This window comes from Leptodactylus fuscus, chromosome 1, assembly GCF_031893055.1.
Source record: "Leptodactylus fuscus isolate aLepFus1 chromosome 1, aLepFus1.hap2, whole genome shotgun sequence".
Taxonomy (NCBI): domain Eukaryota; kingdom Metazoa; phylum Chordata; class Amphibia; order Anura; family Leptodactylidae; genus Leptodactylus; species Leptodactylus fuscus.
In genome coordinates, this window is record NC_134265.1 from 350,007,469 (window position 1) to 350,013,654 (window position 6,186).

Here is a 6,186-nt window from a genome sequence, read left to right on the forward strand (position 1 = left end):
CAGACTTTTTTCCTGCAGGACTATATACTAGATATTACAGTATAGGACAGGGATGATGGCGGTACTTGGTCCGCCATACATGACAACACATAGGCTATTCTCCAGGACCTGGCTTCTAATCTGCCTGCAGATAATTTCTAGGTTGTGTTTGCTTCCAGTGTAAGCATTTATCTTCATCCTTTCATAGGATTAGTGTGGGAAGTAAACAAAGCGGAATAATTGTCCCCCGGGGACGGCGCAGTAAACCGGAGAGTTTCATCCTTAATTTTATTAGCTGCTAATAGATTTCTGCTTTGATATAGATAGCGGAGAGAAATCATCACTGAAGGGAGGCATAATCTCTGCTTATCCTGCAATCTGATACACAGCTATTAACTATATATCCTCAGGAGCACAGACTATACATTATTATCTACTAATGTAACATGCGGTATAAACCGTAATAATGTAATAATAATCATACACATAGGTATTACAGAATTATAGTAATAATAGTAGTTCTACTCTTATAATAAAGGAGCAGTATTATAGTAGTTTTATTCTTGTACATAGGAGTAGTATTATAGTAGTTATATTCTTGTACATAGGAGTAGTATTATAGTAGTTATATTCTTGTACATAGGAGGTAGTATTATAGTAGTTATATTCTTGTACATAGGAGCAGTATTATAGTAGTTATATTCTTGTACATAGGAGGCAGTATTATAGTAGTTATATTCTTGTACATAGGAGCAGTATTATAGTAGTTATATTCTTGTACATAGGAGTAGTATTATAGTAGTTATATTCTTGTACATAGGAGGTAGTATTATAGTAGTTATATTCTTGTACATAGGAGCAGTATTATAGTAGTTATATTCTTGTACATAGGAGTAGTATTATAGTAGTTATATTCTTGTACATAGGAGGTAGTATTATAGTAGTTATATTCTTGTACATAGGAGCAGTATTATAGTAGCTATATTCTAGTACATAGGAGCAGTATTATAGTAGTTATATTCTTGTACATAGGAGTAGTATTATAGTAGTTATATTCTTGTACATAGGAGCAGTAATATAGTAGTTATATTCTTGTCCATAGGAGCAGTATTATAGTAGTTATATTCTTGTACATAGGAGGTAGTATTATAGTAGTTATATTCTTGTACATAGGAGCAGTACTATAGTAGTTATATTCTTGTACATAGGAGGCAGTATTATAGTATTTACTGTGTTTCTTGTACATAGGAGGTAGTATAGTAGTTTTATTCTTGCACATAGGAGTCGTATTATAGTAGTTATATTCTTGTACATAGGAGCAGTACTATAGTAGTTATATTTGTGTACATAGAAGCAGTATTATAGTAGTTATATTCTTTTACATAGGAGCAGTATTATAGTAGTTATACTCTTGTACATAGGAGTAGTATTATAGTAGTTATATTCTTGCACATAGGAGCAGTATTATAGTAGTTATATTCTTCTACATAGGAGGCAGTATTATAGTAGTTATATTCTTGTACATAGAGTGCGGTATTATAGTAGTTATATTCTTGTACATAGGGGGTAGTATTATAGTAGTTATATTCTTTTTTTTTTTTTTTGTAGATTGTGAGCCCCACATAGAGCTCACAATGTACATTTTTCCCTATCAGTATGTCTTTTTTGGAATATGGGATGGAAATCCATGCAAACACGGGGAGAACATACAAACTCCTTGCAGATGGTTTTTTGTCCTTGGCGGGATTTGAACACCAGGACTCCAGCGCTGCAAGGCTGCAGTGCTAACCACTGAGCCACAGTGTGGCCCCTATAGTAGTTATATTCTTATGCATAGGAGCAGTATTATAGTAGTTATATTCTTGTACATAGGAGCAATATTAGTAGTTATATTCTTGTACATAGGAGGCAGTATTATAGTATTTACTGTGTTTTCTTGTACATAGGAGCGGTATTATAGTAGTTATATTCTTGTACATAGGAGCAGTATTATAGTAGTTATTATTCTTGTACATAGGAGCAGTATTATATTAGTTTATATTCTTGTACATAGGAGCAGTATTATAGTAGTTATATTCTTGTACATAGGAGACAGTATTATAGTAGTTATATTCTTGTACATAGGAGCAGTATTATAGTAATTATATTCTTGTACATAGGAGCAGTATTATAGTAGTTATATTCTTGTACATAGGAGTAGTATTATAGTAGTTATATTCTTGTACATAGTAGGTAGTATTATAGTAGTTATATTCTTGTACATAGGAGGCAGTATTATAGTATTTACTGTGTTTTCTTGTACATAGGAGGTAGTATTATAGTAGTTATTATTCTTGTACATAGGAGCAGTATTAAAGTAGTGTATATTCTTGTACATAGGAGTAGTATTATAGTAGTTATATTATGATACATAGGAGCAGTATTATAGTAGTTATATTCTTGTACATAGGAGCAGTATTATAGTAGTTATATATTCTTGTACATAGGAGCAGTATTAAAGTAGTTATATTCTTGTACATAAGAGCAGTATTATAGTAGTTATATTCTCGTACATAGGAGCAGTATTATAGTAGTTATATTCTTGTACATAGGAGTAGTATTATAGTAGTTATATTCTTGTACATAGGAGCAGTATTATAGTAGTTATATTCTTGTACATAGGAGTAGTATTATAGTAGTTATATTCTTGTACATAGGAGCAGTATTATAGTAGTTATATTCTTGTACATAAGAGCAGTATTATAGTAGTTATATTCTTGTACATAGGAGTAGTATTATAGTAGTTATATTCTTGTACATAGGAGCAGTATTATAGTAGTTATATTCTTGTACATAGGAGTAGTATTATAGTAGTTATATTCTTGTACATAGGAGCAGTATTATAGTAGTTATATTCTTGTACATAGGAGCAGTATTATAGTAGTTATATTCTTGTACATAGGAGGTAGTATTATAGTAGTTATATTCTTGTACATAGGAGCAGTATTATAGTAGTTATATTCTTGTACATAGGAGTAGTATTATAGTAGTTATATTCTTGTACATAGGAGTAGTATTATAGTAGTTATATTCTTATACATAGGAGCAGTATTATAGTAGTTATATTCTTGTACATAAGAGCAGTATTATAGTAGTTATATTCTCGTACATAGGAGTGGTATTATAGTAGTTATATTCTTGTATGTAGGAGGTAGTATTAAAGTAGTTATATTCTTGTACATAGGAAGTAGTATTATAGTAGTTATATTCTTGTACATTGGAGTAGTATTATAGTAGTTATATTCTTGTACATAGGAGGTAGTATTATAGTAGTTATATTCTTGTACATAGGAGTAGTATTATAGTAGTTATATTCCTGTATATAGGAGGTAGTATTATAGTAGTTATATTCTTGTACATAAGAGCAGTATTATAGTAGTTATATTCTTGTACATAGGAGTAGTATTATAGTAGTTATATTCTTGTAAATAGGAGCAGTATTATAGTAGTTATATTCTTGTACATAGGAGCAGTATTATAGTAGTTATATTCTTGTACATAGGAGCAGTATTATAGTAGTTATATTCTTGTACATAGGAGCAGTATTATAGTAGTTATATTCTTGTACATAGGAGGTAGTATTCTAGTAGTTATATTCTTGTACATAGGAGTAGTATTATAGTAGTTATATTCTTGTACATAGGAGGTAGTATTATAGTAGTTATATTCTTGTACATAGGAGCAGTATTATAGTAGTTATATTCTTGTACATAGGAGCAGTATTATAGTAGTTATATTCTTGTACATAGGAGTAGTATTATAGTAGTTATATTCTTGTACATAGGAGGTAGTATTATAGTAGTTATATTCTTGTACATAGGAGCAGTATTATAGTAGTTATATTCTTGTACATAGGAGGTAGTATTATAGTAGTTATATTCTTGTACATAGGAGCAGTATTATAGTAGTTATATTATGTTACATAGGAGGTAGTATTATATTAGTTATATTCTTACACACAGCGGGCAGCTTATAGGACAATGTCACTACAAGCAGAGAATCATTTTGGTGTCTGGTTTATCTGGCCCTAATTCACAATGATATCCAAACTTATACAGTCCCCAGTGTTATATTATATTATATTATATAATGGCTGGAACCTGTAATATGTTATTAATCCTCAGTGATTCTGGTTATGTAATACCCCCAGTAACGTTCCCACCGCCCAGTGCTCTTTGTGGTTGATCTGTCAGCTACCAGGTAATTTCTACCTGTGCTCTAATACGTGATTGTTCAATCAATCACTTTGTTCCTCCTTTTGCATCACTGCCCAGATAGTGTTTCCAATTGACATTTACACGGAAGAACTGAAACGTGTGGTTATTTGGTTTGTACAGCATAGTCACATGCATAGGACCCCTGCCAGAGTCTACAAGTCTGCACTGGCCTACTAGTCCATTGTCATAGACACAGACACAAAAAGACTGCAAACCTGGCTCATGTACAAGGTAATTCTTATTATTAGATAGTGCAGTAATCTCCTGGAACTGTTCTACAGCACTTATGTAACAACACCAGGACACGTACCGCCGGAACATTCTGCCCTATGGATGAACAATGGGAACTGTACGAATGAAGTAGACTAGCGGCACACAGACAGATCCTATTGTGTAGTGAGACATCAGATAAGTAGCGTAGGCCGGATAGGACAAGAGCTCTGACTGTGAGGTGGTGATAGAGCCATAGCCGGAGGATCCTGTACGAGAGATTGGATGGATAGATAGATAGATAGGAGATAGATAGATAGATAGATAGATAGATAGATAGATAGATGATAGATAGATAGATAGATAGATAGATAGATAGATAGATAGATAGGAGATAGATAGATAGATAGATAGATAGATAGATAGATAGATAGATAGGAGATAGATAGGAGATAGATAGATAGATAGATAGATAGATAGATAGATAGATAGATAGATAGGAGATAGATAGATAGATAGATAGGAGATAGATAGATAGGAGATAGATAGATAGATAGATAGATAGATAGATAGATAGATAGGAGATAGATAGATAGATAGATAGATAGATAGATAGATAGGAGATAGATAGATAGATAGATGATAGATAGATAGATAGATAGATAGATAAATAGATAGATAGGAGATAGATAGATAGATAGATAGATAGATAGATAGATAGATAGATCAAATGCATATAACTGAGAGTCTGTCATGTGTAGATGTAGTGTATAGATGCTATTACTATATCTATATATCTCTATTCTCCATAGGTCCCGGCGCTGTCTTACAGAGGCTGCTGCATTGTTGTATTGGTAATATTGCCACCGTAGTTTGCACCTGTTCACATTCGGATGCGCTGTCTGAATGTTTTTGTATACATGAGTCCCCCTTTGACAACAATAACAAAGGATTAAGTCCCGCCCTTCCTATTTCCGGTCGAAGATCTCTTTCCGGTTTTGAGAGTTTGCCATGTCTAGCAGGGGTATAGGCATACTGTTTCGTGGTTACGACGAGCCTGCTGCAGAACCTCATTTGCTAAATGCTATACAGTATATATATTCATTTGCCGAATGCTATATATATGTATAGCATTCGGCAAATGAACACTGATTCTGCAGCAGGCACGTCCTTGCTACAGGCAGGCAAGAGTTTTTCTCATTGGAATGAATAGTCCAATGTTAGACTCCGCCTCCTCAGACGAGCCTCTGGCAGAACCAGCGTTGATTGGCCAAATCACTGGCAACTGGCCAATCAACGCTGGTCTATTCATTTCAATGAGAAAAAGTCAACTGGTAACAGCATACTTACCTGCTTGTAGCAAGGACGAGCCTGCTACACAATCAGCCTTCATTTGCCGAATGCTATACACTGTATAGCATTCAGAAAATGAGGTTCTGCAGCAGGCTCGTCGTAACCCGAGGACCATACCCTGAAGTACATACCCAGCCCTCGTTAATTCACTAAGGAACAGGAAGTCTTCTTGCCGCCCTTCCATTGCGCATGTGCCAACCGGAAGTTCGCAGGGGGACTCATGTATAGTTAGGCCGTATTAGTAGACTATGGCTCTGGGTCCTACTTGCTCTGTATTCACATGTGAAGACTTGTTTATTTAGTGTATTTTGTTTATTAAGCGCCATCATATTTCGCAGCACTTTGCAGAACACTTAAGTAGGGCACCGTATGTAAATTCCCTATCAGA